General features: G+C 51.5%; 1 long non-coding RNA gene across 1 annotated transcript; it reads right to left on the bottom strand.

Moving 5' to 3' along the window:
• Positions 1-605: 605 nt before the first annotated feature.
• Positions 606-3,635, bottom strand: LOC123079796 (uncharacterized). The gene is made up of 4 exons (XR_006438111.1): positions 3,161-3,635; positions 2,958-3,068; positions 2,764-2,828; positions 606-1,215 (listed from the first exon to the last, which is right to left on the bottom strand). It is a non-coding gene; the product is annotated as an uncharacterized lncRNA (long non-coding RNA).
• Between the last annotated feature and the right edge of the window lie 4,471 nt (positions 3,636-8,106).

Below are 8,106 nucleotides of genomic sequence, written 5' to 3'. Positions count from 1 at the left end.
AGCAAGAGTAAAAGCATCTATGGCCGGGCACCCCAAACCGTCCACAAACGCCCGAGCAGACAACCCAGTCACGGACCAGGTCATCAAATCGGGTTAGCCGAGTCCCTGCGCACCGCTCTTCTCCTCGGTGGAAGGGCAAGGCCAGGGGCAGGTGGACGGAGGCGGTGTCCGTGGCAAAGGAAGCCGAACACCGTGAGCCGTAGGGCGGCGACTAGTTAGGGTTGTTGCGGACCCTACGAGCCCTTCCGCCTCTGGAAGGACGACGACAACGACTCCAGTGGTGATGGCGACAGACTGGATGACGACGGAAGTGACGCCAGCCTGGGAGGCCGTGCGTACAAGGCCACCATCTCCATCTGGTAACTCGTGTAATTTAGTTTGAACTTGTCTGATTTCCTCCCGATTGCATGTAACGTATCGAAGTTTCTTAATTTTCGTCCGGGTTGTTCAATTTATGTTTGAAATGTGACGAACGTTTGTCCATGGACACATCCAAACGTGTAAGCGGATGTTTGGGGTGTTCGTTTTGATGGACGGTGTTGGAGATGCTCTTATACATAAAAAAAAAACTAGAGTCCAATCAAAAAAAGAAAAAAAAACTCATCTAGAGTCCGGAATTTTCCCGTAGCAACCCCGTCCCTGGACGTGCTTGCGAATTGCAACAAAAGATAACAAACTCCTAAAAATCAGCTGCCCAAGCATCCTGATATTATTATATATAGTAGGCAAAGTCCAAGGGCTATCCAACCATATACTCCCTCCGTTCCGAAATATAGGTCGCTGGAGGATTGGTTCCGACCAGGTGAAAACGGTGGAATTTACATCGCTGCCCCTAGTATGAATCGGTATCCCCATCGTCTTCTTCCTCCATCCGAGGATTTGAAATTCTCCGCCAGGCCATCGTCCGCCCGCCCGCCCCTGCTTCTCCTCCACGCGCCCAGGTCCCAGGCGCTCCCAGGCCCAGGTCCCCTACTTCTCCTCAGCGCTCCCAGGCCCAGGTCCTCGTCTCCAGCAGCAGCGATCCAGGGGCGTCCAGCAGCAGCGATCCAGGGGCGTCCAGCAGCAGCGATCCAGGGGCGCCAAGGAGGGTCCTCGTCTCCCAGAAGGAGCACGCGGCAGCAGCAGTCCCAGGTCCCAGATCCAGATCTAGCAGCAGCGATCCCAGGTCCTCAGGGCCTTCTCCCGATCCTTCTTCTCCTGGGCGTGCTCCTTCTCCTGCAACAGCAACAACAACAGAGTTTAGAGTCATACTGATCAGCAGCAGCAACAACAGCTGCTGGGTTCTTCTGCAGGTGGAGTATGGCAGCAGCAGCAGCAGTAGTTTCAGAGCAGCAGCAGCAGCAATAGTTTGACAACAGCAGCAGCAACATCTTTTCATTTACTAATTTTTTTATTTAACAGAAAAGGTTTAATGAAAACTTTCATTTACTGAATTGAAAAGGTTTAATTAACAGAAAAGGTTTAATTGACTAAGAAGAGATGAGAAGAAGGTTGCTTGTACTCCTACACTAGTCCTACACTAAAACTGGCAGAGAAGAGAGTAGAAGAGGAGTAGAAGAGCAAGCAGAGAAGAGAAGAGAAAGGGAAGACAGGAGAAAGAGAAGAGAGAAGAGAGCAACTAAACTACTCCTGCAAGAGGGCAAGAAGAGAGACAATTGTTAGAGTGACAATTAAAGACCACACACAGTGAGTACTACTGCAAGAGGGCAGTACCGGAGGGCAAAAGATAGAGAAGAGAGAAGAAAGAGAAGAGAAGAGAAAGAGAAGAAGAGAGCAAGGAGAGAGAAGAGGGCACTCTAATAATACTGCTACACTTGCAATCCTAATCCTCACTAGTGCAATCTGGAGAAGAGTGGAGAGGAGTAAGAAAGCAAGAGGAGTAGGAGAGAACACAAGCAAGAGTTCTACACTAAACTACTGCAAGCAACCAAGCAAGCACTACTGAAACTAAAGCAGATATTTTACAGATACTTTACGATAATGTTTTTTACAGAACTAAAATCACAGATGCAAGCAAAACTACAGCAAAAAACTGAAACATGTTTTCTCTGTATTTTTCAGAAACAAAGTGTTTTGCTTGTCCTGCTCCTACATATCACCAATCAACTTGTTTACTCCTGCAGATCAGCAAGCATTAATTAAAATTTCATTTAAAGGAGTAATTTTAATTAACTGAAAAGTTTCATTTGGTTTTATTAAAGGAAAATTTTCATTTAGTTTTAGTTAAACAAAACGTTTCATTTACTCTTATCTGAAAGGAGTATCTAGTTAAAGGTTTCATTTATTGACAAGAACAGCAAGCAAATGATTGAACAACAAGTTTCAGTTAATTTACTTGGAGTAGTAAAAACTTAGTGTCTAGAGCAAAGCATTTGCACCATTTGTCAGATCTGTAGCTACTGTTATTTTACTGTATGTTTTTCTCTGTATTTTCATCAGAGCATTCAGAAGCATGCAAACAAAAGTTTCAATACAGACAAACAAATTTGTTTAAACAATTTGCTGGAGTACTCCAAGACACTACAGCAAGCACTAATCCTTGCTGGAACGTCATTGTTTGGCATGATGCAATTTGCTGGAGTACAACATGATGCAATTTTGTGGAGTACTCCAGTACCACAACAAGCAATAATCTTTGAGCATGATTTTTCAGTCATGCTCAAGCACTAATCCTTGCTGGAAATCTCTGACATAAATTCAGTCATGCTAAAGGGCTAAGAAATTCAGTAATGCTCACACAAGCAAGGAAGTAGGAGTACATACCTGACGCAGGGCACAGGAAGAAGTAGCCATGGCTCCCAGAAGGACGCATCAGGCCTTGAATTCCTCTGAGCAAGATGACCACATGAGCAAGATGTTTAACAGTACATCAATGAAGAAAAGGGAATAAATCCATGAGCAAGATGGTTAACATGAACAGTTAACTGAAACTAGCAGTACATGAGCAAGATGTTTACCAAGTGATTGTACAGCAAGACTGCAGCCAGTACTACAGCAATGTAAGAACAGAAGATTCAAATCCATGATGGCGGCCATCATCTGCCCCTCCCTCTCGTTCTCCAGTTTCACTGTTTGGTATCCAACCAACCAAGCAAAAGAGACAACTGTTTCAGATCAAACAAATCGACCGGCAGGAAGAAAGACTACCAGGAGTACTTACCGCGGGAGGAAGCAGCTACTCCACGACGACGACGACGTCGCTCCAGATCCGCCGCTCCGCCGCTCCGGCACCGCTCCAGATCCGCCGCTCGGGTGCCGCTCCACATCCATGCCTCTGTCGCCCAGATCCAGCGCTAGCACATGCACATCCACACCTTCGTGGAGTAGAAGCTCGTCGCCGGCGCAAAAGATTGGAATTTGTTTACCTCCGGGGTGTGAGTGGAGGCGGGGTGGTGGAGAAGTGGCGGTGGAAGAGGGAGAGGCCGGTGAGCTACGGGGAGACGGGGAGGCCGGCGAGCAACGAGGAGGCCGGCGAGCTACGGGGAGAGGGGGGAGGCCGGCGAGCGACGGGGAGGCCGGCTAGTGCGGCTGGGCGAGTGGGAGAGAGTGAGCGCGGGCAGTGCGGCTGGGCGGTGAGCGAGCGAGTGGAGTGACGCGGGGGGCAAAATTGGAAAGTGTCGATATTTCGTTACTAGACGAAAGTTGAACTAAAAAAACCCCAACGACCTACATTTCGGAACAGAGGGAGTAGAAGCGATCTACTATACTACTAACGAAGTCGACTTAGTAGCCGCCTTGCAAAGCATCGGAGACGAAGGATGGGCGCCGGCATGGAGAACCCCGACGCCGGCGATTACGTCGCCGTGACACCGAAGTCGACGGTGCCCTTGTTGGAACACGGCGAGTGGTTCTTCCGTCTTATGTACTTCACCGTTTTCGTATATGTAGTCTACTTCCATTACATGCTGGTCAAGTTCGATGCGGAGAATCCTAGAACGTTCGCAGTGACCAATATGTCCGGGCTAATATTATACTGTTGTACAATCATAGTCACCTACAAATGCTTCTCTGTGAAAAGGACTGGCGCCGATGTGGAGAACGCCGATGACGGCGATTACGTCGCCGTGACAACGACGGAGCCCTACGAGGAACTCAACAAGTGGATCCACAGGGTTTTGTTCTGCTACAGTGTCGCCCTTATCATCTACGTTGATTACCAGCTGGTCAAGCTCGATCCAGCAAGTCTTAGAACCATCGTCGTGATCGAACTGTGCTGGCTTCTATTATCCTGTTTTGTCAGCATACTCATCTACAAGAGCTTCCCTCCGAGAAATTTCAAGTTGTTGCCATAGCGTAGTGGAGTATTAGAGGCACTGCATTGCTCGTTATTCCTGGTCAATGTTGTATTTTCTCTAGTGTTTCAGACTTTCAGTAGCACCACCCGGTTGACGTTGTGCATTTTCTTTAACTGTGTACGGCTTGTGGTGTGCAAACAAATGACTTTATCCTTGTGTTGGCGATTTTTTGATGAAAAGTTTCTTGGTGATGGTGTAAGTTTCTTACGCCGTGCCACATAACCCTATGCACTAAACCATCAGTCTGCTTTTGAGACGAAAGATGAATAAACCGGACGGGTTTCATGAAAGGTGTACAAATTTCATGCAAACTGAACGAAATTCATGAGAAGTATGGGAGCATGGCATTTTTATAAGTACAGGTACGTAGCAAAAGTTCCACATCTTCGCACGTGTTCCACATCCTGCTCTTCGTCGGTCATGGGCACGTCTGTCTCCCATGTCCGAGCTTTGCGCAAAGAGAGCCATCCTCTCTGAATCAGAGCACACGTGACAGAGACCGTTGCGGCACATGACTGAGGGCGTCCGTTGCGGCGATGGCCTCCGGCCGCCGGAGGGTCGGATTCCCGCGCATCCACCGCCGGAGATCCCTGCTGAATCCTCATCGCGCCGCCCCTCGCCGGCGCCGTCGACGCAGGGGGTAGAAGGGGTTCAAGCAGATCCGGCGGACGCTGATCTCGCGATCCAGAAGAGGGCGCAGGCGGAGCACTGGAGAATTCACTTCTCCGACGAGCGCTCTTCTGGTGGCTGGATCGAGGGTCGTCTTCAACACAATCCAACTTCTCGGTGGACAGGGCTCCTCAATTTGGACAACGATGTCCTTGCCGGCGATTACCTGGCGGCCGACGTCCAGATTACGGTAGGATTTCGTTTACACATTGATATTTATACGTGCGAGTCGATTGTCGTATGCAGGTTGATCAGAAGGAGGTTGCGGATCTGATCGACTTGACGGCTACGCCCAAAGCCGGGAGATCGGATCATCGTTTTGGAGGGCGATTTTGGGTTCTTACCGATAGCGACGACGAGGAGGATCAAGGGGCTAGTCATGGGGGGATGGAGGAAGAAGATGGGGCCGGCATGAGTCAGATGATCATGGAAAAAGCGGTGTGTGCGATGACGCCGCCGCCGCCGGGATTTTCACGTGTCACCGATCCTCACCGGAAGAGAGGGATTCATAAGAAGCCGGAGATGCACATGAAACCGTGGATTGGACCGATCCCGAAGGTAAACCGTGCACATGTTACTCTTTCCGATTTCATTCCGGATTCATGGACAATTGTTACGAAGAAGAAGAACGGGAAGAAGGGCCAGCCGGCGAGGCCGCCGCCGCTTCAGCAGCCGCCAATGGCTAGGGCGGCCAACGAAATTCAAGCGGGCAGACGGCGCGCGCTTGAATGTTCTGTTGGGCCACGAGCAGGTGTCCGCTAATGTGTTGGTCGTGGGCTCTATTTGCACTGGGTATGAGGCCCAGGTAAACTCCCAAGCCACGTATGCGTTCACGTCTGGGCCCGAAGTCACGCTTGCGATCACGTCCGACCCAACATCGTTGCATGGGGCATCGGTTATCGAGCCGCCGCCCGATCGTTCTACGTCTATCGCTAGGGTTTTCCGAAGACCTGGGTTTCCCTCGCTAGGAACTCGTCGGGCAGCACGGATCTACTGCGACGCCGGCTCTCACAGGAACATGGCAGGGCGATGAGGTCTGCCACCGGCAAAAGCGGGAGCGCCGCCCCCTGCACGACCGCCGGCGAGGGCTTCTGCCGCCCAGGACCCTTCTCGGGCTGGTGCACGGCAGCAGGAGTAGCCTCCACCTGGGCCGCCTTTTGCTTCTGGCCAAGACACCGGTCGGGGTCAAGACGATGGCTACGGCAACGGTGGTTACGACGGTGATGGTCATGACTACGGTGGTGGTCGAGATTTTGGCGGAGATGGATACCACTACAATCATTATGGCGAGTGGGGAGATGATGGATATGATGCATACGGTGAGGGCCTACACCGTGGTTCATCATCTGGAGGTGGCCGAGGTTCTGGATGGTACAATGGCAACGGACCAGGGCGTGGTTTCCAAGGTCCGCCGGGGAACTTTGTTGAAGGGGTGGCTGGACCCATTCGCAACCAGGGAGGGCATCTTTTTCGCGGAGGGAGAGGTGGGGGACGATGCCCGCCGCCGCCATAACCTCCCCCACCGCCGGCCGATGCAGCTCATGAGAGCTCAGTCAAAGCAGCGGCTGCTACACCCGCTGTCACCACTTTACCGGCGACCGCCGTGGATGCGGTTCGGGCTTTGGCGGCGGTGAAGGTGCCTGCTGCCGGATCGGGGGCTGTCAATGCAAAAGATGGTGGTTCTGATAAGGGTAAAGACAAGGTTGAGGGTGAAAAGTTATCCAAGTGGGCAATCAAGATGAAGAAGTTGACTTGTTACATATGTGGTGAGCCAGGTCACTTCGTGGCGTAATGCACTAAGGAGTTATGTGATTACTGTCAGAAGTCTCAGCATGTGCCCGGTGAGTGTCCTTTGTTGTCGGGACCCAAACCGGTAGTCACGATTTACGGAGTTTGTTGCAAAGAGCTAATGTTTTTTGAGTCTCCGGAAGTGGCACCTTCGATTCAGGCTATTGAGGGATCTTTTCCAGGAGTTGTTAAGGTGACTAATGGGGTTATGACAGAGGCATAGATTATTCAGCACCTGCGTGAGTTGGCACCAGGGAATTTTCAGTGGAACCTTATTAGGCTGGAGAACCAGACATACAAGGTAGAATTCCAACTAAGGAGGATCAACTTCGTATTCTTAAGTTTGGCATATGCAGGGTTCCTAGTACTAGCATCATTCTGGAGTTTGACGACTGGAAACAAAACGAACCACAGGGAGTACCTTTGGAAAAGGCTTGGGTCCGCTTCTCGGGTGCTCCACATAAGCCTTTAAATCATTTTCTCGTCACTTGGAGTTTGGGGTCTCTGATTGGTAAGACGGAGAAGGTGGATATGCCCTTCACGCATGCTCATGGTGTTGCGAGGTTGCTTGTTAGCGTCATCAGCATTGACTTGTTACCCGATGTGGTTCGGTGGACTCATGAGGGAAGTACATATGTGTTGGATCTTGAGATTGAGGACACACCAGTAGATGAGGGGGTTGATGAGCATCAGGACATGGATACATCTGAGGGAGATAGAGCACCGGATAACCAGAACAAGGAATCTGAGGACAGGTCTAGGGGCTCGGCCAAGAAACTTACTCCGCAGCCTGATAAGTCGGCCAAGGGACCGCTGATGTCTGGAACACCGACGAACACTTTGCGTTTTGGCTCTTTTGATTCTCATTCTACTCCTAGTCGCTTGTGGAGCATGAGGGTAGAGACGGATGATCCGATGGAGTCAGAGCTGTCGTCACTGTTGGTGGATACCTATGGAGCACCGACTTCTTTCACACCAGCTGCTGTGGTGCCGTCGCAGCCGACTGACTCCAGTGGGATGGGCGGGCAGGAGGCTCTCCTATCTCCCACGGCGTCTCCTCGTCGCGCTGTCACCCCGTTGGCGCGGTCGGGAAAGGTGGTGCCAGGTGTCCTTTATACTGGCAGGCCAAGCGGGCGAGTCGGAGACCTGGGAGGCCGGGGGACCCCTTCACCCACGTCGACTCCCCGGGGCGTCCCTAAGGACGCCAGACAGAGCGTCTCGCCGAACGACTGTTGGCAGGGAACCGGGTTGGGGGAGGGGCGTGGGCAGGAGGCCCTCAGGTCCCCCCAACCACGGTGACTCCCGTCCGCGTCGACGGCCACAAGATGGCAGCTGAGCAGGAGGCTCCGCACCT

This window comes from Triticum aestivum, chromosome 3D (assembly GCF_018294505.1).
Source record: "Triticum aestivum cultivar Chinese Spring chromosome 3D, IWGSC CS RefSeq v2.1, whole genome shotgun sequence".
In the NCBI taxonomy this organism is placed as follows: domain Eukaryota; kingdom Viridiplantae; phylum Streptophyta; class Magnoliopsida; order Poales; family Poaceae; genus Triticum; species Triticum aestivum.
The sequence above is the reverse complement of the archived record's forward strand: the minus strand, read 5'-3'. Positions and strand labels throughout refer to the sequence as shown.